The sequence below is a fragment of the Cervus elaphus genome, chromosome 7 (genome assembly GCF_910594005.1).
Source record: "Cervus elaphus chromosome 7, mCerEla1.1, whole genome shotgun sequence".
In the NCBI taxonomy this organism is placed as follows: Eukaryota; Metazoa; Chordata; class Mammalia; order Artiodactyla; family Cervidae; genus Cervus; species Cervus elaphus.
Genome location: NC_057821.1, coordinates 30,550,672 through 30,577,437, shown reverse-complemented (window position 1 = coordinate 30,577,437; position 26,766 = coordinate 30,550,672). Strand labels below are relative to the sequence as shown.

Here is a 26,766-nt window from a genome sequence, read left to right as displayed (position 1 = left end):
CCAAGAGAACGCACTGGTCATAGCAAACACTCTTCCAACAACACAAGAGAAGACTCTATACATGGATGTCAACAGATGGTCAATACTGAAATCAGATTGATTATATTCTTGGCAGCCAAAGATGGAGAAACTCTATACAGTCAGCAAAAACAAGACTGAGAGCTGACTGTGGCTCAGATCATGAACTCCTTATTGCCAAATTCAGACTTAAACTGAAGAAAGTAGGGAAAACCACTAGATCATTCAGGTATGACCTAAATCAAATCCCTTACAATTATACAGTGGAAGTGAGAAATAGATTCAAGGGATTAGATCTGATAGAGTTCCTGAAGAACTCTGGGCCAAGGCTCATGATATTGTACAGGAGGCAGGGATCAAGACCATCCCCAAGAAATAGAAATGCAAAAAGACAAAACGGTTGTCTGAGGAGGCCTTACAAATAGCGGTGAAGAGAAGCAAAAGGCAAAGGAGAAAAGGAAAGATATACCCATTTGAATGCAGAATTCCAAAGAATAGCAAGGAGAGATAAGAAAGCCTTCCTTCGATCAATGCAAAAGAAATAGAGGAAAACAATAGAAAGAGAAAGACTAGAGATCTCTTCAAGAAAATGAGAGATACTAAGGGAACATTTCATGCAAAGATGAGCACAATGAAGTACAGAAATGGCATGGACCTAACAGAAGCAGAAGATATTAAGAAGAGGTGGCAAGAATACACAGAAGAACTATGCAAAAAAGATCTTCATGACCCAGATAATCATGATGGTGTGATCACTCACCTAGAGCCAAACATCCTGGAATTCGAAGTCAAGTGGGCCTCAGTAAGCGTCACTATGAACTAACTAATGGAGGTGATGGAATTCCAGTTGAGCTATTTCATCTCCTAAAAGATGATGCGGTGAAAGTGCTGCACTCAATATGCCAGCAAATTTGGAAAACTCAGCAGTGGCCACAGGACTGGAAAAGGTCAGTTTTCATTCCAATCCCAAAGAAAGGCAGTCCCAAAGAATGCTCAAACTACTGCACAATGGTACTCATCTCACACACTAGCGAAGTAATCCTCAAAATTCTCCAAGCTAGGCTTGAACAGTATGTGAACTGTGAACTTCCAGATGTTCAAGCTGGATTTAGAAAAGGCAGAGAAACCAGAGATCAAATTGCCAATATCTGTTGGATCATAGAAAAACCAAGAGAGTTTCAGAAAAACATCTATTTCTGCTTTATTGACTATGCCAAAGCCTTTGTGTGGATGACAACAAACTATGGAAAATTCTTCAAGAGATGCAAATACCAGACCACCTGACCTGTCTCCTGAGAAATCTGTATGCAGGTCAGGAAGCACCAGTTAGAATTGGACCTGGGACAACATGCTGGTTCCAAATCAGGAAAGAAGAGAAATACGTCAAGGCTGTGTATTGTCACCCTGCTTATTTAACTTCAATGCAAAGTACATCATGAGAAACACCGGGCTGGATGAAGCACAAGCTGGAATCAAGATTGCCGGGAGAAATATCAATAACCTCAGATATGCAGATGACACCACCCTTACGGCAGAAAGCAATAACTAAAGAACACCTAAGTAGTAGATTCACATGACAGACCATTAGTAGAGAGCCTGAGAGTCATTGAGAATACAGGTGCAATGAGAACAGGTTGTGGAAATAAAAAGTTCCAACCAGTGAAGTTGAGCTACGATTAAAGACGGTATCAGACTAAAAATTCTAATTTATTGTTAAAACTAAGGATTCAATTTTGAGATGAAAAACCAACAGGCCCCGCTGGGATTCGAACCCAGGATCTCCTGTTTACGAGACAGGCGCTTTAGCCAACTAAGCCACAGAGCCAGCTGTTCGATAGCTCAAGCTTCCTTTCTGATCAAATCCTACTCAATTAGGTGAAAAGCTGAGTTAATTAGAGCTACTATTCACTCCGTGGATAGGAGACTGGCGGCTACAGTCCATGAAGTCGCAAAGAGTCGGACACGATTGAGCGACTGAGCACACACCCACACTGCTCACTCTCTTCTCGAATAAATCGACCTTATAGAACAGACAGACCCGCGACGAAGACTCCTGGAACTTAAGCAACAAAACACTTACTTGCTCTCGCACCGTAACGAAGAAAATGTACTGAGAACAACCATGGAATGGGAAAGAGTGGATAGGAGCAGAGTGTTCATTGTGCAAGAAGGGGCTTCTGTAAGAGAGGCCAGAGACACTCTTATATTTCACCGGATTGTAGTAACTTGGAATCCTCAAGTGAGTGGATATTTTAAAAGTAGAGTGAAAGGCTCTTCTAGCAAAATAGGTCAGTTAGAACTTCAGTCCAATGGATGCCATTCCTGGTTGTTAGGAGATGGCACACTTGTGCACTGAAAAACAAAACAAACAACCCCAAACTTCAAACACATTCAGACTGCTAACAGCTGTCAGCTTGTGCTCGCTCCTGCTTCAGGAAGCAGGAGATTGTCAGCCTGGAGGTGGTTAGGTCAGAGTTCATTTAGCGGTTTTCTGATTCAAATCCCAGGAGCCTTTGCCAGCCCGAGGCTGGGGAATGGCCTCCATTCCTGCAGCTCCTAGAAGTCACACAGACGGAAAATACTACTGGCTTGGCTTTGGGAGGCATCAGACTCTTTTTCTTCTCTATATTGCCTTCTTCAAATGGATGTTCTTTAGTATTAGTATTTTCCACATGGACCCTCAACTTGTAGAAGCTAAACAAACATTAACTGATTGTACAATCACGAAACTAAGAATCCATTCTTAAACTGTTAACTCTTGCATCCTGATTTTCTGCCTTTAATTGGAGTAAGACCAGTGCTGAAAGGGAGTGGATTCAATTTAGCAGATGCTACTGTGCATCTACCCAGCTTCCAATGCCTGATTAAAATGCAAAATGGAAGGACTGCAAAATTCTTCATTTAACCAAGTAAAGGCTGAAAAGAGCTCTGAATGATAAGACCTTTGAATCCCAAAGTCTTTTTAAATTGCTTTTTGAGTCAAATGTTCTGGTATTGCCATTTTGTATCCTACTCAGGGTGTTTTTGATGGCTCAGATGGTAAAGCATCTGCCTGCAATGTGGGAGATCCGGGTTCTGATCCCTGGTTCGGGAAGATCCTCTGGAGAAGGAAATGGCAACCCACTCCAGTACTCTTGCCTGGAAAATTCCATGGATGGAGGAGCCTGGTAAACTAGTCCATGCAGGTCGCAAAGAGTTGGACACGACTGAACGACTTCACTTTCAGAATGTTCTTATAGTGAATATAAATGTTTCTTACTAACCAGGATAGTCACTTTTTAATCTAATCTGTACTAACAAGCTTCCATGATTAGGACTACACTTCTACCCCATTTATAGTTACTTTTATATTTTCTGAGTTTGGGAAACAACACCTTCAGAATAATAATGGGCTAGGAATCATGGTGTTTCTGAATTCTAGTTAGCCGAATTGTTTACAATCAGGACTAGGTAAATTTCAGTCACAGAAATACTGTTGGGAGGACAGCGTTTAAGGTGAAGTATGTTCAACAAGAGTGATATTACTTTGTACCTACTATGTGTCAGGTATTGAAATCAGCTCAGTTCAGTTGCGCAGTTGTGTCTGACTCTTTGCCACCCCATGAACATCCCTGTCCATCACCAACTCCTGGAGCTTGCTCAAACCCATGTCCATTGAAATCAGTTCTATGGATACAACTAGGTAGAAGATGGCCACAGATGATAGAAAACGAAATAAGAAATTTTAATGACCATCAAATATCATAATAAAAGAAGTACAAGATGACAGATGAGCAGCTAACAAGGAGGTGTCAAACATACCAGACATACAATAAAAGGGGGGGGGGGGCGGAAATAAAGACAATGACTTGGAATAGTGATTTAAAATTTTCTCACTTTGTGGAACAATCATTCCAAATAACTTAGAATTTATCATAAAAGAAAAATTTGGGGGAAAAATAGGACCTTTTGAGGATTAAGCACAGGGAGTTCTATGTGAGCAAATTAGCTTTTCCCAGTATAATTTTTTTCTGTCTCTTCAAGGTTTTTTTAAATTTTTAACTTTTATTGATGAATAGCTTATTTAGAATACCAAAAAATACAAAGACTGCATTTTTATGCATCTAGCATGTTTGTTACTTTGTTCATTAGAACAAAAACTTAATCCTTTTGTTGCCACTTGTAGCAACTGTGAAATGACTATTCCAGTCCTCTTATCTAACCCTCCTCTCCTTTGATCACCACATACTATAGGAATTTAAAACATGATCGTCTGATCACCTTCCTTGAATATTGAAACTCTCCCAGATCTTCCACATTTTCCAGAGGTCCTGTTGTCCAGGTTATGTCTTTGTGAGGAGAAGTGCTCCAGTTGGTTTCATTCCCTTGATCTAGTGTGCTCTCTCTTTGGTTCCGAAGGCCCAGTGTAGATAAGAAAGAAGAGAGACTAGCTTTCTTTTCTACTTACATACCAGGACATATTTTATTTCAATTACTAAGAGGTCATTAGTCACAATTTAGGATTAAACTATGCAAGGATTGCCCTATACAACAGTGTAGGTCTACTGGATCTCATTTCTCCGCAAAATGAAATGAATAAGGTGTATTCTTCACTAAATGACCCTGGGTTCACATCTACTTTTCTCTAGCCATAAGACTGTGCAGAAATTACTAAATGGAGTCAAACTCAGGGTAGGCTCAAAGGAATTTCATTGCTGGTAAATAAAAGGAATGTTTTTAGTCTTTTTCTTCAGTGCTAACATGTAAAGATCCACAAATAGAAGATTTTCCTCAGCCCTCTGCTCTGTGTGTTCTTAGAAAATAGCTCCTTTTTTTTTTTTTTCCCCCTATCTTTGCTCCTCTTAATATAATTTAGGAGAAAAGAAACCCTACAGAATATGAGATCTAGTTTTACCTTTTTAAAATAGTCTTCACTTGTAATATTGTTGAAACCATCATTACTTTCTTCTTAGGGACCCAGAGTCATATGATAAATTAAAACAAGCCTTGCCTTATGAAGTCTTAGCTCCAAGTTGTCCATATCAACTCCCCTTTCCTGAGGTAATTTTATTTCAGAAAATGTAGTGCCTTTCCTTGCTTTAGGTCTAGGTCAGAGCCATTTCAAATCACTGATAGATAGCTGCAAATTTAAATTTTGGGGAGGAAAGCTTAGAGTATATTTGTTCTGTCCTGGATGGTCCTAAATTATTTAGTGATCCACTTTCTTCCCAGTGACGAACTTTGCAAACACAGGGATCTCAGGAAATAGCAGTTCTCATTTCATAGTCCTTGAACAACTGTGGTAGAATAAACAAAGGGAGAGAGAAGTGTTTTTCTCTATTTAGCAGAATGTTATGTGAAATTAAGTTATATCCCCATCCATCACCACATCTGCCCTTGATTGGCCAGTCTGGGGACTACTCATGTATCTATGACCAGTGGTGTCTCTAGGATAAGGTTAGACTGAGAAAGGGATAAGCCTGCAAGTCTACATCTCTTATGTCTCCTCCTACCTTTGTAGATATTTGGAAATAATTTAAAAAGAGACTTTCTAGGCCAGTAGTTCTCAACTGTAACTGCATATTCAAATCACCTAGTGATCTTTTTAAAATGCTGGTGTCCATTCCACCCTCCAGACAAATTAAACTGGAACCTCTCAGGGCAGAATCCAGGCATCAGACAATTTTAGAGCTCTCAAGGTGATTCCAATGTGCAGCCAAGTTAGAGAATCACTGCTTCAGCTTTAAAGAAATTTATGAGCTCAGGGAAACTGTATTGATTTTTATCTTTCCTTATCCCTTCCATCACCCAGTGCACACTACCTACCAGATAAAATAATTTAGTCAGGACACTGTTCTTAAACTGCACCTAAACCTTTTTTATTAGTTACCTTAAGGAGGTCTTTTCATGTGGTTTGGGATAGAGAAGTCTTTAAAAAAAAAAAAAAGAAAAAAGAAAAAACACCTTTGATGGAGTAGGTCATAGTCTGGTGACCTGAAGTGACAACAAAAGCAGGTAGTCATTACAACTCAAAACTGATTTCTAGACAGAACTGTTGATATCTCACAACTGCAAGCCTTGTCTGTGGGTATATGGCATGCTGAAAATGGGAGGAACAAGGAAGGAAATAATTTGTGAACTATTTCCTTATTGATGGCTTAGCTGGTAAATGCTATGGCTACTATTTTAAGTTTGTCCAAAGTGTTTTAATATCTTTAGAGCTGTGTTGGAGCTAAACTATTGTAGGCCTGTAATAAATATTGACAAGAGCAATTGTTCAGTAAAGAACAGCAGAGAATGATTTAGCTAATAGAGTGCAAACCTCAGTGCACCGTACTTTCAAAGGCCCATTTTAAGACCCATTCTTTAATCTTGTGGTTTTTTTCTTAGTCAGGAAGCACAAGCACTAGATTCATCCATGAACGACAGACCGAGTCATTAGAGACCAACAGAAAGGATGGTTGCCCTTATTATCTTTTTAACACTGGACCCTTGTACCTCTAAGAATTTGGAGCCCTTGACCACAGTCTCCAAGGGCCACATAGAGCTGCCCAGAGGCCTCACTGAGAAATAAACAAAAGTACAGAAAATGGTTTTCTAAATTTCCTTCATTTGCTCATGTGACAGGGTGTCACGAATTGGAAATTGAGGCAAAAGCACCGAGATACAAGAAATGCTGCTTTCCAAAGGGGACTAGCCCTTCATCAAAACAAAGGAGTTGGCCAAGGAAAGTCTTTACCCACATGAATGGTATAAAAGGGCTGGGTTTAGGAAAATAAGTTGATTTTTTTAAAGAGCGTTAAAGTCAGTACCTTTAGAATCAGTGAGGCAAATTTAGAGATTACAAAAGAAATCAGTATAGAAGGGATTAAATCCACAGTGGTGTGAGCGCCGCGAGCTCACTGGCAAAACGCACTTGAGGGGAAAACATGTCTGTATCAAAATGTTTCACTTTCACTCCTTTGTGTTGGTTTTCTGAGAGAACTATCACGTTTTGAGAAGCGAAATGTATCCAACGCTTTCACAGCCTGGGAAGAGTTTATTTTCTTTCTAGAGAGCTTCCGGTGAAATCCATCTTTCTTACTGAGCCTCTAAGCACGAAACCTGAGACTGGAGCTCAGCCTACCATCCCATCCCCCACCCGAAACCCCAGCAGAAAAACTAAGTCAAAGTCCTAAATCTTCTAATTTAGAGTTTAAACGGATAACTGTCAACCCCCGCCACCCCCGCCCCCCGCCATGGAATAGCGACCAACGTCACTTTTGATTTAACTTTGTGGAAAACATCGCTAATCCCTGCTGAGGATGGAAAGGAATAAAATTTTAAAACGGAAAGATTACTAGCATAACCCGAGCAAAGTATAAGTACCTGGCGGCAAGAAGGGTTAATCTTTAGGTTTTACGGGAATGGACTGTGACCATTCCCCTGGGAGGGGAGAGGTGTATTTCCGGAGCTGAAAAGAAACAAAAGCTTGGAGATGCTGGGGATCGAACCCGGGACCTCATGCATGCTAAGCATGCGCTCTACCACTGAGCTACATCCCCACTCTAAGGAAGTGGGCTTTTCTAACCTATCTTCATGAAATAAAACAAATTTACATTTTTAAATTATTTTGCTATTTTCTGAAAGATATAATTCCCACCCTTGATTTTATAGTACTGTATTACCAAGGAATTCCGATTAGCCTGTATCTTGCAGACATTCAGAGACTGAGGAAGATACAATGAGCTCGGAAATCTGAGTAGGCAACAGCCTCCCAGACCTTTCTTTTCAGAGCCCTTTTCTCTTTTGTCAAAAGATGTGTGAGACAAAGGAAAATTCCTCACAGGAAAGATAAAAAATACTTTGCCAATGACTGTCTTTAATTATGAAACCAACCAAACTGTCTTCAATTCTGTATCCTATTCCTGGACTCCAGAAACCGCTATGCAACTATTCTTAGAAAACAAGGAGCCAATGAAGGTACTCTTAGCAACTGAGAGGACGAAGGGTGAATATGTTGGCTTGCTTCCTGCGGCCTTCTGATCCTCATTTAATCCAAAGAATACACATCAAATCCAGAGAACGCGAATCCTCGGATCTCGCTCTGATTCTTCGGAAAGAAAAGTCAGAAAGTAAGAGATTTGTCACTTCTAACATTGAGGCAAACCCTCAGCTTCCATGGGGCTCATCTTCTGCAGAGTGAGTGCTTCTTTAGATTTCAGACCACTCTCTCAACAAGACACGCAAATCAAAGTTTTCTCCCCACTAGTCCCCAGATGCGAAAACCCGTGCGCCAATCTGGAAGAATGAATAATAATGTCAAATAGAAACAAAAGGAAAACTGAGGATACAGCATGCTTACAGGCGTGGGCGTGTATATAGTTCAGAATGGTTGAAATTGAAAGGAGAAAGGCAGAGAATTTAGCTTAACAAGATATAACCAGCATTTCTCATCCTTTCACCTTGCTAAGAGAACCTAAATTTTATTCGTAGAGTAAGAATTTGCATAAACCATGAATCATCTGAAATAATTATGTTTTTTTTCCATTTCCTTTTGCCAGGAATTGTTTTCATGATAGATCCATGACCCTCTGGTGGATAAGATGCACTGGGCAATCAGCCTGAATTTTTTGGAATTTTTTTCTTCAGGATAAAAAGAGAAACATGAGAGATGAACCACACATCTTAGTTTAGCATTGATATTTTATTTTCAAGAAAAGTTTTCTGTAACAGTCTGGAAGCTTGAGAAAAACAGATAAAAATTACTTTTTTTTTTTTTTTTTGGTAAATGATGATTATTCCTTTATGAGAAACGTAAAAAAAGGCTTTCTGGAAATATTAGTTTTCTATTGCTGAATAGCACTTCAAAATTCACAGCATTTAAAAAACTGATGCTTATTATCTCAGATTCTGTGGGTCAGAAACTCCAGTGTGGCTTGGCTGGGTAATTCTGGCCCCAGGAGTCTCCTGAAGTTGAACTCCAGGTATGAACAGTGCATGCAGGGCTCTGGAGCATGGACTGTGTCTGGGGGACCTGCTTCCAAGGTGGCTGATTCACACGTGGGTAGAAAGCCTCAATTCCCCCTCATATATCTTGGTGACTGAGTCAAGTAGGAGAAGACTACACAAGGGTGTGATTACCAGGAGGTAAGGATCCTGGGGGGGAAGGACCGTCTTGAAGGTTAGCTAAGACTGTGTTATCCTTAATTGTGTATCAGTACTTATCACAATACCTGATGTAAGTAAATTTGTGAACTATTTTTTAAAAAGTAAATGTGTGGATGGATAGAGAGATAGATGCTTGCGTATCTGAAGGAATAAACAGGAGGACATTTTCAGTGGCTACTTAAGAGATTTAGAAGTGAGAAATCATGAAATTTGGCTTCAATCCTCTTACCTCCATTAGAAGAAATGGAAACTGTATAAAAATGTATAAATTGTCAAAACTAACATAAAAAAGTTATAGAAAATCTGATTTGATATACAGCCATTTAAAAAACTGAATTTAAACAAAATTTCCAATCAGAGACAAATTTACTGGAATGTTCTATGAAATCCTAAAGGAAACAATAACCTCTGTGTTATATAAAATATTTCCCCCCCAAAATGGGAAAACTATAAATTATTTTAGGTTAGCATAATATCTATATTAACACCCAGTGGAGAAAATATAAGAAGGGAAAATTATAGGACCATTTTACTAATAAGCACAGAAGCAAAAATGTATTAAAAAAAGAGCAAACAGTCTTCCACTTTCTGGTTCCATATATAAGGTGCTTGAAAGTCACCACTTCATTCTGTCAAGAAGGAAAATCTGAACAGAGTGAAAAATCAACATCTCTTCTAGAATTTATAAGAGAGGTGAGGACACAGGGCAACTGGCTGCCCCCAAGATTGGAGAGATATACAGGTGAATAAAGGGAGTCATGACTTACTGAGCAGTGACTAACAAGTGGAAACCACAGGAAGAACCAATGCCTGAACTGTAATTGATGATTTGTTGAGGACCCAAGTAGGCAACTCTGATCACTAAAAACTCCAGGGACACTGAGTCATGGCCTGGGCAGGGTGGGGGTGGGGTCTTGGAACAGTTTCTCACTTGAACCATCTAAAAAGCAGGGGGGGGGGGGGGGGGGTGCGTAAATCCTTCATGCTTCCAGCAGAGGGGGAAGAAGAGGAGCCACATTGAAATATACCAGTGTGCTACTGTTCTTAACAAGGCCCGATTTCTAAAGAACCCATTTAACAAGACCTTAACCTACTAAGGTTTTGTCAGAGCCTAATTTACGTAGAAGGGAAATACTCAATTCCAACTGTCTCTAGACTTTTACATGAGAGAAGGAAAAACCCACTCCAGCATCCTGTAGCTATCCTGTCCCAACCAAGAGTGGGAGGAGACAACTGAGAAACAATTGTGACGTTCACCAGCCAGAGACAAAAGGTCAATAAAAGACTGAGACCTAATCACAGGTCTAGAGAAAGCTTCTCCCCCAACACCTCACCACCGCATTACTAAATTCCTATTATCCTTTTATAACAAGTACACCACGTTGGGCTATCCAGAAAAAATTACAAAGCATATCAGAAGGCAAATAGTAATTTGAAGAGACAGAGCAATAATAGAACCAGACATGGCAGGAATTTAAAACAACTATGATTAAAATGATAATGGATCTAATGAATAAAGTAGATAGTAAGCAAGAAGAAATAGGCAATGTAAGCAGAAAGACGAAAATCCTAAAAAAAACCAAAACAAAAGAAATGCTCAAGATTAAAAAACATAGTAACAGAAAGGAAGAATGCCTTTGATGAGCTCATTAGTACAATAGACATAACTAAGGAAAGACTCTGAACTTGAAGTAGAAACCTCCAAAACTGAAAAACAAAACAAAGACTTGGGGCGGGGGGAGGCGAGGACAGAATATCCAAGGACTCTAGGACTTGTGCAAAAAAATATAACATGTGTAATGGGAATACCATAAGGAAAAGATAGAAAGAAATAGAATATTTGAAACAATGACTGAGAATTTCCCCCAAATTAATGTCAGACAGTAAACCACAGATCTGGGAAGTTCAGAGGGCACCAGAAAGAAATGAGAAAAGAAACAACAATAAAATCTACATATAAGCATATCATTCTCAAACTACAGAAGATCAAATATAAAGAAAATAATCCTGGAAGAGATTAGAGGGGAAAAAAAAAAAATCTAGACAATAGAGGAACCAAGTCTAGTGACTTACATGTGACTTCTATTAAGAAACTATGCAATGGAAGAAAAACAAACAAACAAAAAAAGAAACTATGCAAATAAGAATAGATTACAGTGAAATATTTAAAGAAGAAAGCTACAACCTAGAATTCTGTGCCCTGAAAATTTTGAAAAATGAAGGAGAAATAAAAACTTTCTCAAATAAAAATGGAGGGAATTTGTTCCCTGTAGATCTGTCTTGCAAGAAGTGTTAAAGAAAGTTCTTTAGAGACAAGAAAAATAATAGAAACTCAAATCTTCATAAGGAAAGGAAGAACATCAAAGAAGGAATAAAGGAAGGTAAATAAAAACTTTTATTTTTCTTAGTTTAATCGATCTCACAGGTAAGTTTGTTCAAAATTATAATAGCAACAATGTATTTGATTATGAGGTTTTGTCTATATTGTATACACACTTATGTATTTTTACATGTAACTGAAATAAATGATAGCAGTGATACAATGGCTAGGAGGGAGGAAATTTTGGATTTTTTCCTTATTACAAGGTAGTTACACTACCTGTGAAGAAGTATAATGTTATTGGAAGGTGAACTTGGATTCATTGTAAATGTATACTACAAACTCCAGAGCAACCTCTAAAAAAAGTTAAGGGATTAACTGATAAGCTAAGAAAGGAGAATTAAAAAAAAAAGCAAAACAACCATTTTTGTGATTCCTCAAAAATTTAAAATAAAAACTAAATGCTACATAATGCATCAATGTAACATCTGGGTATACATTATTAATGTTGTGATTTACAATAAGAAATATATATTTGGTCTCCATCCCTACTAACAGCAAAGAGTTCTTAAAATCGTTAGAATTTTCTAAGTGGTGAGAGGAGCAAAAGTGTTTCTGCTATCTTAATGAGCTAAGTTTTGGCCTGTGACTAGAATTGGGAGCTTGTTGTCAGAACAGAGAACAGTCGCTCTATTAAGGGTGCCTAACCAACTCTGCCTTCTATTTCCACAGACTATTCCTAACATTTACTACATTCCCAGACCTCCTGCACTGGACTGTGACTAGCTCTTCTCCACAGAAATCTTGAGTAAAGCCAATGATGCAGTGAGAAATGAAGAAATTTCTCTTATGGTCCTAGGGTGGACCCTTGAATAACGATGTACAACTACTACACCAATACTAAAACACATGCTACCTTCTCCTCTCCTTAAAAAAAAAAAAAAAAAATTACTAAGAGATATTTTAATTATTTTCCAATGCAAAGTTGGAATGCATAGAACCTCCTTTAATTGAGATAAATAATTCTTCTAAATGCAGCTGTATTCCCTCTTTCTGGGTGCATTCATAGGATGAACTTACTTCTGAATTGTCTCTCTGGCTTTGTACTGCTCACTGCCTGATAAAACATCCCAAGGAGGTTTCCAGGAAGCAGAGAAAATGGTGATGGTAGTTAACCAAAGGGAAGACCAATAAACACATACATGGAAAACTGCTATATTTAAAGGGCAGGACAATGGCCCCCAAATGAGAAAGAGCTAAAACATTTTTGTTTAACAATGCAAGGCCAAAGTCTGAATTAGACAGCAACAACAAAAATAGAACGGCCTGGAGATGCCGGGGATCGAACCCGGGGCCTCATACATGCGAAGCATGCGCTCTACCACTGAGCTACATCCCCTGATGAAAAGCTACTGCTGGGCAGGATTCCTGTGCTTTTAAAAGCTCAATGCGTTTTGCACAATTTGGGGTATCTTTTTATTTCCAAGCAGATAGTAGCCATCATTGAGGATGAATTACACTTACAGCCGCTTTCGGATTCTAGCCAAGTAATCCTCTTCGGAGATGCAGCGACAACATGCAACTCACATCGTTACTGAGAACAGAGTCCAGTTTCATCCAGCAGCGTCAGCACAAGTGCTTTCTCTCGCGTTGGCCAAATTGAACCCCATGTGGAAATCACTGAGAGGTTTTTTCAGAACTCTGAAGAATGGTCTACAAGCCAAAGGCTCATAGAAAATGTAATCCCCCTACCCCGCCCTTTTTTTTTTTTTTTTTTTAGAATGGTTGAATGGTCAAATGACTCTTTGGAGCTGCGTCTTTCTACTTGCTTTCGCTTGGAGGAAAAAAGACAAACGACAGCCAAACCACAAGCAAAAAATGTCCAGATTGTTGGAATTGTGAAAATCCTGCCCCAGTCTTTGTCGCCAGAGGCAACGGCTCTTTCCACAGACCTTCTAACCCCCCTGAAATCTGAGTGGTTATCTGTGAATTGTGGCTTCATGAAAAATCTTAGATTTAAGAAGCCCGAATTCCCTGTTTCCCTCTTTCCTTTATCCCCTGGCCAGCTTCTTGTTCCGCAGGCTACTCCGTGAAAGAATGAACATAGACAAGATTTTCTAAACCAGGATTCTGGTCAGTTCGGAGCGCTCATCTGCAACCTAAGAACCTAAGATGAATAGAAGAAAAAGATGTTTTTTCCCCTACTACTAAAAAAAGATGTTTTTCCCTACGCTACTTTATCACCCTAAATCCCAGACTAAAAAAAATAACACATATATTTTTGAGTGAATGATTTGGGTAGAAGAAAATCCCTGTCATTCACACACACACACACACACACACACACACACACACACACACACACACACACACACACCCCATATATTAGTCTTTAGGCATAGGAAAGACAAAGGATGGTAGAGGGATATTAAATATTAGCACTTTATCAGAAAGAATTCAGGTAATCTTGCATAGTGGCAATTTACCAGTGTTTGCACATAGCCTCTCCCAGACTTTAGTCCTTAATAAATCCCCAAATAAAACTGAAACTTACAGTTCCCACATTGTGCATTTTTATTTCAGTCAACACCTGTCAATAGAAGGGGAAAAAAAAAAACCACAATGTGAGAGTTTTGAGGTAAGTTTTATTGGGGGCAAAATGAGGACTATAGCCAGGGAGTGGTATCTCAGATAGCTCTGAGGAACTGCTCTGAACAGGTAGGGGGGAAGATCAGCATTATATATGATTTTAGTGAAAGGGGGTACATGCAATCAAGCACACTTTTTGGCAGAGGTTTGCTGCTAGTCAGGAGGAGCAGATGTCACCATTAATGATTTTAGTGCTTTTCTAGATATAAGAAAATGTAAGGACTTGGGGTCATAAGATCTCCTGAAAATATCTGTTTGAAGGCCTGTTCTGCCAGTTTTTTCCTGGAGCACAGAGTCCCTCATTCCTGATCTCCAAGCTGAATTCCTTTCAGGGTGTGTTGAAGGTCAGCAGCTGCAGTGGCTAATGATTTAAATCCTTGGAGAGGCAGATGGCAAAGTGGCAATTTTTAGTTGGCATACTTCACAAATATGAGTGAAATTTTGTACATAGATTTTGAGTGTGAGTTACAGAACTGCTTTAATTTGTAAGAATTTTGTACATTTATATATTTTCTTCTGTTTATTCAAATACATTAGTTCTTATAACTCTGTTGTCCAATATGGTAGCCACTAGCACATGTGATTCTTGAGTACTTAAAATATGACCAGTCCAACTTATATGCTATAAGTTTAAGATACACACCAGATTTCAAAGACCTAGTATGGAAAAAAGAATGTAAAATACTTAGATAATATGTTTATGTGGATTATTTTTTTCTTTCATTCTTTTTTTTAATAGCTTTTTATTTTGTATTGGTATACAGCTGATCAACAATGTTGTGATAGTTTTAGGTTAACAGCAAGGGACTCAGCCATATATATATATACATCCTCCCACCCAGGTTGCCACATAACGTTGGGCATAGTTCCATGAGCCATACAGTACATCCTTGTTGGTTATATGTGAACTATTTATTGACATGATAAAGTCAGGTGTTGCCCTAACCATCCCAGAGTGAGCGATGAGAATGAAAACAGCCATGAAATCTGGTGAAATGGGTCAGGGGACCTGCAGCCTCTATTGGACTGAGGTGCAGCGTCCACTCTGAGTCCAGCTTTTATTCCTAATTGCAGACTACAAGACTTTTTTTGATCTTAACTTCCCCAAGACACTACGCTGACATAGTCCAGATCTCCTCATTTTTTACCCCAGGCTATTCCCTTCTGGGCTAGTCTCAGGAACAATCAGCAAGTGCGTAGGCAGCGTTCATGCCTGCTGCCAACCCAGTGTTCCAAGGTCCATGCTTTCACGAGCCCGGTCATCCTCCCTTCTGGGTCTGGCCGTGGGGTTTGTAACAAGATTATTCTTAAGAAAAACATGAAAGATAATCATTAACACAGTTTCTTAATATATGCTGTTTTTCTAGATGCTATATCTGTGGAATTTCTCAAGGCTATGAAAGTACATTATTAAGAATTCCCACTACAGTTAAGAACTGTAAAACCAGCTGCCTTGGCCAGGCCTGCTTGCTTGAGTTGTCTCAGGCAGCAGGAGTTCTAGATAAGGAACACGGTGCTGCCACAGAAAACTAACAGGGAGAATTCAGAAAGGGCCACAGGCTGGAGGAGATGACCAACCTTCCAGAGTCCTCCTCACTGGGATCTGTCTTGGTCGAGTAATGTGCATGCCACCAGGTAGGACCCTGAGATTATGGGCCAAGCAGGATGACTGTCTAGAGACAACACAGAAACTAACCCCATTACCATAAAACCTGAGACTACAGCCATATGGTAGATCAGTTCTCCTGGGTTTCCTTACCTTGCTACTCTCTACTTAGGCCCCTCTTCTGCAATAAAATCTCTTTGTCAGCACAATGTGCCTCCTCTGACATTTCCAAGTGTGAAGGAGAGCTCACTCTTGGACCCTGGAAGCAGGTCTCCCTTCCTGTAACAGCAGTATTTTAGATATATTGAATTAAATTAAATGCATTATGAATTTTGCTTGTTTCTTTTTACTTTTTTCAATGTAACTTCTAGAAAATTTAAAAATTATATATGTGGTTGGCATGCATTATTCACATTATATTAGGCAGCGCTTCCCAACTTACCACACTTTTGCTGATATCAGAAATATACAAGACCCCACTTGGCATTGTTTTCTTCTGTCACAATGTAGAGTAATGATTTACCAAGGACATTGGACATGGCCTTAGTTGTACTTTACACCAAGACACAGAGACAAATTAAAACCAGCCCCATTTCCCCATCCCATTTCTCTACTTCATTGAGACTGGTCACTTTTTTGTTTCCTATTTTACATTCTAGAGATCTGATGAATCTTTTGGACCAACTAAGAGACAAGCTCTTTCAGACAAATGGAGTCCTTCCAAGTTCAAAATCTACTTCATGGGATTTCTGTGAATAAGAACAAAACTCTCATACAGTCAGAGGCCAGCAAAAAGGAGAAAGCAATCACCTGACCTGGATTTCTAAGCATTTCCTGGGATTTCTAAGGAAGTTCAAGGAACATAATACTATCTGGGGTCCATGATCACTCTGGTTTAAGACACACTTTCCCGAAATACCGTTAATGAGTTTCCAATCTTCAAATCACAATAAGCCCTTTTACATTTTCGCTCTACACATTCTCTCTTCCATGATAAGAAAAACCTCCTTAATCACAGATTTCTGCAAAGTTGCCATCTTAGGGGTTTCACTGTGGCTACCAAATACCTTCACAAGACTGAATCTTAAATTTGCAGGCACCTTCTTGTTCAATCGCTCAGTTGTGTCTGATTCTTTGCGACCCCATGGACTGCAGCACGTCAGGCTTCCCTGTCCTCCACTATCTCCAGGAGTTTATTCACACTCATGTCCATTGAGCTTGTGATGCCATCCAACTATCTCATCCTCAGCTGCCCTTTCTCCTGCCCTCAATCTTACCTAGCATCAGGGTCTTTTCCAGTGAGTCGGTTCTTCGCATCAGGTGGCCAAAGTATTGGAGCTTCAGCTTCAGCATCAGTCCTTCCAATGAATATTCAGGACTGATCTCCTTTAGGATGGACTGGTTGGATCTTCTTGCAGTCCAAGAGATTCTCAAGAGTCTTCTCCAGCACAACAGTTCAAAAGCATCAACTTTTCCATGCTCAGCCTTCTCTATGGTCCAGTTCGGCACATCCCTACATGACTACTGGAAAAGCCATAGCTTTGACTGTACTATCTGTCGACACCTTAGTCATGTTCAAACCCAAGCTCCTCCTCTTTTCAGGCTCGATCTAACACCCACAAAGCAAAAACACAACAGACTACCCACAAGCAGAAAGGAATTCATTCTTCTCCATACCCATTCCACCATGGAGGAATCCTGTTTCTGGCTTATTTAAGCGAATATCTCAAAACCTTGTTTATTCGATCGCATACTCTCTAAGGGTTGATCACTTAGTTTTTAGGCAGCACCATGGCCCAGAGCAGAGAGTGTAAACATCTTTTGGACATAAGAAGGGAAAAAAAAAAAAAAAATTTCTAGTATCGCCCGAACAGGGACTTGAACCCTGGACCCTCAGATTAAAAGTCTGATGCTCTACCGACTGAGCTATCCGGGCTCACAAAGGCGGGGATTTTCTGACGGCCTAGTAAGGGTGAATTCATTAGATTATTTTCAATTATGATCCGTGTTAAAAATCAGTCTTGCACACGTACCTCATATACTCAAGCCAAGAGCAGCCGGTAGAAGCCACTTTCGCACTCACTAACCTGCTGCCACCACAACAGACAACAGGTTTGAAACAATTTGACTTCCCTCTGAAGAGCTCGCCTATGATGGAAAGGGCCCCAAGATGCTCTCAAAAGCCAACAGTTTGGGTACAAACGAGTGCGATCTTCTTACGGGACAGAAGTTTTCTGTTTACTACCCTAAAATACACGGGACTTCAACACTTTCTTGTAGGTATAGGATGCAAAGAAGAGAGGTGGAGCTTGGACAGGTCCTCCCCAACCATCTACCCAAATCCTACTCATATTTAAAGATCCACGTATACGCCCTCTTCTCCCTACTTAGCTGATTCCAACTCGCCTCCTTCCTTGTCCCGTTCAAGCGTCGCCTTTCCGCTCTTGTCCACTATACTGCTTCCCGGTGAGATCTTCCCAATAACTCGGTTCACTCCAACCAGGCTCCGGGTTTTTGACAACGCAGGTCAGGGTTTCCCAAACCTGCCAGAGTTTGAGTTTGCAGAGTTTCCTAATATTACTTTTCTAATATTTCCTAATATTCCTATAAATCACTGTCTGCTTTCGGACTTCATTCAAAATTCACATCTGGGTTACTTGTCACACAATATGGACGGAAAGTGTTTTTGCGCCTCAGTGCCTGAGGTGACAGATGCTATCTAGGCTACAAAACTCTAATTCCTTTCACACATGACGTTAAATGAGACTCCTTTCACATATGGAGTCCCAGCCCACACATTTCCCCTGCTCTCTCCTCATTTTGGAGAGAATTCTGTCTGAAAGAGGTTGGGTACTCTTTTTCCTCCTCCCTCCCCCTTTTGTCTTTCAAAACAGAGCCTCAATAAGGAAAGCAGTTGCCAAGGGCCCGATCGCGTTGCTGCCTGAGGTTTGCTGGTCACGCACTGTCTCTCTGCATTTCTTGGCAGCTTGTGTGTGAATTCTTTCCGCTCTGTCATCTCTTTCCTTCCGGAAGGGCCTAAATCCCCCTCTATCCGCCGCATTTCGCAATACTTTTCTTCTTTGTCTTCTTCCGCGGTATTTTTGCGGTCTTTTAGGCCGTTTTGGAGGCAGAGGAGGTTGAAGTTAGGGGAAAGGAGGAATTTGAAAACTCGAGAAAAATGCCCCATTCCTGAGACGTTCCCTGGTGATGGAATGGAAATGCCTTCCTGAGAGCTGGTGATGGAGCAAACTTTGGAGCAAGCCGAAGACACCTGAAGCAGAAATAACAAACTGCAGGGTCCAAATTCAGTCTAAAGTCTAGAATGCATACCAATGATTCCTTATTCTCCAATACCAATGGATCTTTTTCAGTCCTTGTGCTAGTCTCACCTCAGGGCCTTCTCTTCCACAACCAAATGAAAATCCAGGTCTCTGCTCAGATAACTAACTAAAGGAACAGGGATATTTCCATCACCACCACCCCATCCCATTCCCCTTTATTCTATCCTCTTTCTTTCTTCTTGTTTTCCTTTTGCCGATTCTCGGTCTTGGAAGATGGTAGGCTGGAGGGAGTAAATATGAGAAAGGTTGACAAAAATACAGATGGAGGTGCCAGGGATTGAACCAGGGACCTCGTACATGCGAAGCACGCGCTCTACCACTGAGCTACACCCCCCTGTATTCATGCGCTTCCGGCTGTTTCATAAAATATTCTTTTTTTTTTTTTTAAGCTATGAGTTGCCTAGTGAAAGTCTACCAAGTTAAATGTTACTATTTCTGAAGTTTTTAAATATACAGTCTAGTGGCTTCTTCCTGGCCTGCAGTTATTTAATGAACCAGGAACAGCTGAAAGAATAAAGCCTTCTGAGAGATACTTGGAAAAAAAAAAAAAGTCTGTTCTTTTCCCTTCATGCTCCTCAGTATACTGTCAGTGGAATTTAGTGCTCAAGCTGGATGATGTGACTGACTCTTCCAAGTTTGTTTTTTGGAGTTCAGGAAATCCTGAATGAGCCAGATCTTTCTTTTTTTGTTTCCTTCAGTCAAATGTTCCTTGAGAAGACAGACATACCAGTGAGGATAACCCTTAGAGTGGAAAGGGGTCAGGAGCAAATGGATGTAAAGTTAACTTTGATGTGAGGAAGAAAAACTGAGTAAGGGAATATGGAGAGGAAAGTGGGAAAAGTTTGTGCGAATATAGTTTAAGACAGTAAAAGAAAAGGGCAAGAGTAAAGGTGCTAAAAACTAAACCCAGTGCTTCATTTCATGAATTCTACTCTCACATAATCTAAGAAATTCAGAAAAAGACTCGTCCTCACTGATTTCCGTTATTTGCTACTGGTTCTCCACAAAGAAGTCTAGAAATGAAAAGTAAGGATTTATCTATTTTAGAGGATCTTGTAACTGCTGTCACTCCCAAGTGCATGATCAGAAGAGTTGAATCATTTTAGTAGTGTGAAGATCTAATGGGGTGCTGTCCAACTTGCTGGGTGAATAGAATGGGAAGAGACAGAGAATGCAAGAGACAGAAGTTTACTCACCTTAGGTTTTCAACTGGTTTTCTTAAACATAAAGGCAGGTTGACAAGAGAAAAGCAGTGCTTACCAATGTGTGCAACAGGCATTACTCAGGAGAAACATGAACAAAAAGTAACTCAAAGTGCAAGTTTAGCACCTCAGCTAATGAGGTATGTATATCTTGTTATATTTAAATTCTTTTAATCTGGTTGCTTTTTAACTGTACAGTTTGACATTATTAATTTTAAAAGCTATTAAAATTGTATTACTTATACTTAAAACTAACTTATTGAATTCTAAACTAGATATACTTCTTTTTCTCCTACCCAAAATGAGAAAGGAGCTCAAAACAACAGCAGAAGGACTCCCAGAGGTCAACACCAAAGGGAGTCCTGCAACTCCCCTGCAGCCCTTCACAAGGTGATGACAACCACAGGAGCCAGCTATTCATTATTGGAGGTGCCGGGGATTGAACCCGGGGCCTCGTGCATGCTAAGCACGCGCTCTACCACTGAGCTACACCCCCTTACTTCTGACTGAGGGAAGAAAACTTAATGGCATATCTATCTGCCTAGTGTTTCCAGACCTTGAAATTATTACCACAAAGATTGTTTATGTACAGTTCCATTACTTCCTGAAACTCCTTTATTTCATTCTCTTTCTCAGCTACCCGAAGAGAAGGGCAACTTCATGTTAGGCAGAAAGGCATTATTCCTGGTATCTATTCACATTTGTCAACCTACAAAAGGTGAAAAGAAGAAAGAAAAGAAGAGCCTAGAATCAACGATACTTAAGGAACAACTAGGAGAACTAGGATATTAGAATATCCTAATTTCTTCATACAGATCCCCACTAGAAGGAACCAAAGCCACTGTAAAAATTTGCTGTCACCTAGAATATCAATGTGTCAGAATGTAAGAAAGTGCTCAATGATTATAGCAAGCTCAAAAGATTACAGTACCTTCTAGGCAATCTTGGAAACACTGAGCTTTAAAATGAATAATAAACAATACAGGAATACAAATTAATAGATAAAATAAGGCTACTGGGTCAGAGAGTTGACTGAAATACAAGGTCTGAATGAGGAGATGGCCAGCGTCAAAGGATCCCCAACTTTTGCTCTGAGGATGGTAATAAAGGCTCTGTTGTCCGTTTCAGACCTTGGAAACTTCAGTTTGAATTGAGAGGTTAGTGGCTCAATAGATTACTCAGACACTTGTTGAAATAAAGTTCTAAAATCTAAAAATTAAAGTTCTAAAATTTTGGCTGGAGTAAGATTTCATAAATTCATTGTAAGTTTATTCATAGAAAAATCTAGAGCCATTTTGTGATCGTCAATCCACTACAACATTTCTTTATGCACCCGAAGTAAACTCTCCCTTGGGGAATCGACTAAAAAGTTTAGAGTGCCGAAACCCGGGATTGAACCAGGGACCTTTAGATCTTCAGTCTAACGCTCTCCCAACTGAGCTATTTCGGCTACCTGAAAGCTTATTCTCCTGGCATTTCTTTTTTTTTCAACTTCAGTTTTTAGAAGGTTTCAGATTCTTTTAGTGTGGCTACCTAGTTGTCCAATGTATTTTCCTATTTGGAAAGACATGGAATCGATTGCCTTCCATGTATGCCAATTGGAGCCAATTCCTGGCAGCATGGGATAACACATAAAAGTAGGAAAATCTAAAGAGAGGTGACAATGAGGGATTCGATGGAAAGACTCCTCTGTGTCATGTCAGTTGACCCAGACGCAGCTCAGAAACTAAAGGAAACTAAGAAAAATGTTATTGGTAACTCTTAATTCTCTCTCTTTTTTTCATTCTTTCATCTCTCACAATCTCCAAAAATGGTGAGAAATAAAAGCCAATGATGCTGTGAATTTGCTAAAAGAATACCGCATACATAAACATTATCAGACTAAACACTCCAGCCAATATTCCCAACTGACAGGAAAGCAACTGTCACAAAGTTAGAAAATTTGAAATGACAAATCTCATCACAAAAGAATTTCTTCACAAAATTCTCTTCAAAAATAAAATTGAAACTATGAACAAATCGGTTTTTGATTGGCTCCTTTGTGATTCAGGCAAGGAAATCATTTAGCATTGTGAGGTAATGAATAGTACACAGCATTATTTCATTTTCAAGTAGAAACAGAATATATGAAGCAAGGCTTATGAGTCATTTGCATGAGAAAGTAGCTCATATTCCCACGGCTCCTACACTTGGTACAATCCTCTATTCTTCAACCCACATCCAGAACTTCACAGGGAACTCCTGATAACTAAAGAAGAAAAAGAAAAACAAAAACCAGATCTGGTTCTAGATGATTCTGCTCATATACTGGGACCACACAAGTGTGAGCGGCTTCCATAGAACCTGTAGGCCAGTAGTGAAGGTAAACCCTCTCAGTAGGCATTACTTCAAGCAGGGCATGTGACTGTTCATTTCACTTGGAAGGACAGATGTAGGGTAGATATCTACACTAGGTAATGAGAGGTGGCTAACAGTTTGACAGGTGATTAGGGGCTTGGAGAGAAAATTATTGAGAGAAAACTGAAAAAGTGGTGACAGAGAGGTCTGGTAAATAGGCAGGTAGACAGAATCCCCCAAATGTGCAAAGTCTAAGGATATTTGTTTTCAAGTAAATGCTCTACAGAGAGCAACCTCTTTGGAGGCAGTTGAACACAATGACTCATTCTGTTGATATCTGGAAGCTTCGCCTTGGCTACCACTGTACTTGCCTAATGAGCTAATGAACAAAGTAACCATGATGACAAGAACAGAGGTCATATATAGGTTCAGCAACACAGACTACTTTGGAGGGGGGGTGTTCTACATGTGTATTTTAATTTTTTATTAATATTTATTTTAATTTTAAATTTTTAATTGGAGGATAGTTGCTTTACAATATTGTGTTAGTTTCTGCCATACATCAACATGAATCAGCCACAGGTATACACACATCCCCTCCTTCTTGAACCTCCCTCCCACTCCCCACCCCATCCCACCCCTCTAGGTTGTCACAAAGCATCAGTTTGAGCTCCCTGCATCCTACAGCAAACTCCCAATATGTAGTGGGAATTCCTAATAACGTCCTTTCACAGCCTTGAGAAATTCCACAGAAATAGCACCTGGAAAACAGCATATATTAAGAAACTGTGTTAATGATTATCTTCCATGTTTTTCTTAAGAATAATCTCCTTGTTACAAACTCCAAGGCCAGACCCAGAAGGAAGTATGATTGGGCTCATGAAAGAATGGACCTTGGAACACTGGACTGGCATCAGGCATGAATGCTGCCTATGCGCTTGCTGATTATTCCCAAGATTAGCCCCAAAGAGAATGGCCTGGGGTGAAAACAAGATTTGGACTATGTCAGCGTAGTGTCTTGGGAAAGATAAGATCAAAAAAGTCTTGTAGTCTGCAATTAGGAATAAAAGCTGGACTCAAAGTGGACTCTGCACCTCAGTCCAACAGAGGTTGCAGGTCCCCTGACCCGTTGCACCAGATTTCATGTTCCGTCTTCATTCTCAATGCTCTCTCCCAGACCATTTGGGCAACACCACTATCCATTTTACATACAGTAAAGTATACATTTCAATGCTACCCTCTTAATTTTCTCCTTTCCCAACTGTGTCCACAAGTCCCTATTGATGCCTTGCAAATAGATTCATCAGTACCATCCTTCTATATTCCACATATATGAGTTAATATATGATATTTGTTTTTCTCTTTCCAATTTACTTCACTCTGTTTGATGGACTGTAGGTTCATCCATCTCATGAGAACTGGGTCAAATGAGTTCCTTTTTATGGCTGAGTAATATTCCATTTTTTATTTTTTATTATTTTTATTAATTTATTATTTTTAAATTTTTTATTCCATTTTTTATATGTACTAAATCTTCTTCAGCCATTCATTTGTCAATGGCTATCTAGGTTTCTTTTATGTCTCAGCTATTGTAAATAGTGCTGCAATGAACATTGGGGTATGTGTGTCTTTTTCAATTTTGGTTTCCTCAGGGTTTATGCCCAGTAGTGGGATTGTTAGGTCATATGGAGGTTTTATTCCTGGTTTTTTAAGGAATCTCCATACTGTTTTCCATAGTGGCTGTATCAATTTACATTCCCACCAACAGTGCAAGGGGGGTCCCTTTTCTCCACACCCTCTCCAGCATTTATTGTTTGTACATTTTTTTGATGATAGCCATTCTGACTGGTATGAGGTGATGCCTCATTGTAGTTTTGACTTGCATTTCTCTAATAATGAATGAAGCAACACAGACTTCTGTGCACCAAAATAATGTAGTTTAAATTACTAGTAAGTGACTAAACTACCAACATCACAAACTTTAAACCCTCACTTGGGGGCTATTATTCCACTGGGGAACCAACTACATAACCTGGTGTCAGGTTCCTTACATTTGACCACTTCTGTATTAGGGGCACAATGTCTATCTAATCTCACTGGAATAGACATTTATTCTATACATAGATGTCCCTTCATGTCCCACAATGCTTCTGCCAAAACCACCAACCACGAATTACTGAATGTCTTATTCAACAGCACCTACAGCATTGTTTCTGAGACAAGAAGCCAGTTTATAGGGGGGAAAAATCGGCAATGGGCTAATATTCTGGAATTCACTGGCCTCACCATAAGGCCGCTAACCCTGAAGCAGTGAGCCTGATTGGATGGTGAAATGACCTTTTGAATACTTAGTTATGGTATGAGCTAAGAGACAATACTTAAAAAAAAAAAAAAAAAGACAATACTTTTGGTGAGATAAGAATCAGTGGGAGAAGGGGATGTATTGAGTTATATCAAGGAAAGCTTGATACCATAAAGTCCTTAACTTCCCCAATGTGGCGTCAGCTAACTTGTGTAAATTACTGAGGGGGAAATGCCTGATCCTCTTTCAAAACTCCTGGAGGGATGTGTGAGGCTCTTTTGGGTAGACTGCAACAGTTGAAGATTCACAAGCCACCTGCTACCCTTCAGTACTTTTTTCACTAGTAGTGGTCCTCAATAAATAGAAACATCCAAGTGGAGGTGCTGGGGATTGAACCCAGGGCCTCGTGCATGCTAAGCACGCGCTCTACCACTGAGCTACACCCCCGATGTTACCAGACTATTTCATTCATGTTAGACATTACTGAAGATTTGGTGAGTGATGCAACATCACTAATTGTCCTGTGAATTAATTTATAAGAGCTCTAGGCAGCCCACTCCGCCCAAAGTAAAAACCTTAACATCAGTTTACTTGATCAGAAAGAATAATTATCCATTGCCTACTACTTCTGGTGACTGTACAATATAATTATGGTTGGTGGTAGAAGAATAGAGAAGCACAGAGAAGGGATCATCACTGGACAGGTTTGCGTCTTCTTGGTCCACAACTCTTTCATTAACCCGAACAGTTGAAAGAATAGAATGTCTTCTAAAAGATAATTGACTGAGAACGTCTTACTTTTGCTTTTCCTTTTCTTTCTGTTCGTTCCCCTTCGTGCTCCTCAGTGATGCTGCCAGTGTCAGTGGCTCCTCAAGCCTGATAATGTGAGTCTGTTGTGCCTGTTGCCTCAGGTTCGAGAGATCCTGCGTGAGCCAGATCTTCCTTTTTATTTTCCTTCAATCAAATGTTTCTTGGGAAGACCGACTTCAACAGTGATGATGACGCCCTTGGAGTGAAATGTGATGAATTTAACTCTGCTATTGAGCAGAAAAAGTAAGGGAAAGTGAGAAATTTTTGTGCAGCATGGTTTAGGGGAGTGAAATAGGGTAGTAATGGAGGTGCTAGAAATGAAACATTTCATCAAAGATGCTGGCTGGGAAATGTTGGATGAACATGTGGCAAAAATTAAGTTAAATGAAATAATTTAGCATCCTTATTAAGGAAATTGTTGATGTTAGAGAATACATGAGTAATTTGCATAAGAAAAGTGCATAGGCGTGCTAGGGGGTGTAGCTCAGTGGTAGAGCGCGTGCTTAGCATGCACGAGGCCCCGGGTTCAATCCCCGGCACCTCCACGTGGGAGACTCCTTATTGGAGACCTCAGTAAGCCATCTAGGAGAGTTTTTGGCTTGTTTATTATTGTTGTCATTTTTGTCTTTGCTGCCTTTGGTCTTTTGAATGAGTCAATCAAAGTTTCCGGCCTTGTTCTTGTGCCGCAGTTTTCTTTGTCACTTTGGAATGCAATGATATAATTTGTGCGGGTGTACTCAAACCATTTGTCCATGATTTTATCAGCCTTCTTCTCTTTAGCCATTTTGAGCAATCACAGCTGTGTTTTGGGGTACACACAGTGTATAGAATGCCTGCCCCCACCTCTACTATTCTTAGGTAACAGTATTGCATGAGGACTTCGGAAATGGCCAAAGTGAAGCCAGATACTTCTGATCCTCATGTATCTTTGATGGAAATATCGTTTGTGCTTAAAACAAAGATCTAGAGGAGGACAGACTGTAATCGTTTGAATAGACTTTCTCTGTTCAAACTTGGCTCTTCAGAACTCCCACTGGGAGAAGTGTAGTATA

The 26,766-nt window shown here is 39.8% G+C and overlaps 9 non-coding genes across 9 annotated transcripts; 1 reads left to right on the top strand and 8 right to left on the bottom strand.

Moving 5' to 3' along the window:
* Positions 1-1,769: 1,769 nt before the first annotated feature.
* Positions 1,770-1,843, bottom strand: TRNAT-CGU. Its single transcript has one exon. It is a non-coding gene; the product is annotated as a tRNA-Thr (tRNA).
* Positions 1,844-7,469: 5,626 nt separating this feature from the next.
* TRNAA-AGC lies at positions 7,470-7,541 on the bottom strand. The gene has a single exon. It is a non-coding gene; the product is annotated as a tRNA-Ala (tRNA).
* A 5,253-nt stretch (positions 7,542-12,794) lies between these two features.
* Positions 12,795-12,866, bottom strand: TRNAA-CGC. The gene has a single exon. It is a non-coding gene; the product is annotated as a tRNA-Ala (tRNA).
* Positions 12,867-17,585: 4,719 nt separating this feature from the next.
* Positions 17,586-17,658, bottom strand: TRNAK-UUU. The gene has a single exon. It is a non-coding gene; the product is annotated as a tRNA-Lys (tRNA).
* A 1,667-nt stretch (positions 17,659-19,325) lies between these two features.
* Positions 19,326-19,397, bottom strand: TRNAA-CGC. The gene has a single exon. It is a non-coding gene; the product is annotated as a tRNA-Ala (tRNA).
* A 1,292-nt stretch (positions 19,398-20,689) lies between these two features.
* Positions 20,690-20,761, bottom strand: TRNAA-AGC. The gene has a single exon. It is a non-coding gene; the product is annotated as a tRNA-Ala (tRNA).
* Positions 20,762-21,642: 881 nt separating this feature from the next.
* Positions 21,643-21,715, bottom strand: TRNAF-GAA. The gene has a single exon. It is a non-coding gene; the product is annotated as a tRNA-Phe (tRNA).
* A 3,564-nt stretch (positions 21,716-25,279) lies between these two features.
* TRNAA-AGC lies at positions 25,280-25,351 on the bottom strand. Its single transcript has one exon. It is a non-coding gene; the product is annotated as a tRNA-Ala (tRNA).
* Positions 25,352-26,187: 836 nt separating this feature from the next.
* Positions 26,188-26,259, top strand: TRNAA-AGC. The gene has a single exon. It is a non-coding gene; the product is annotated as a tRNA-Ala (tRNA).
* The last annotated feature ends 507 nt before the right edge of the window (positions 26,260-26,766 follow it).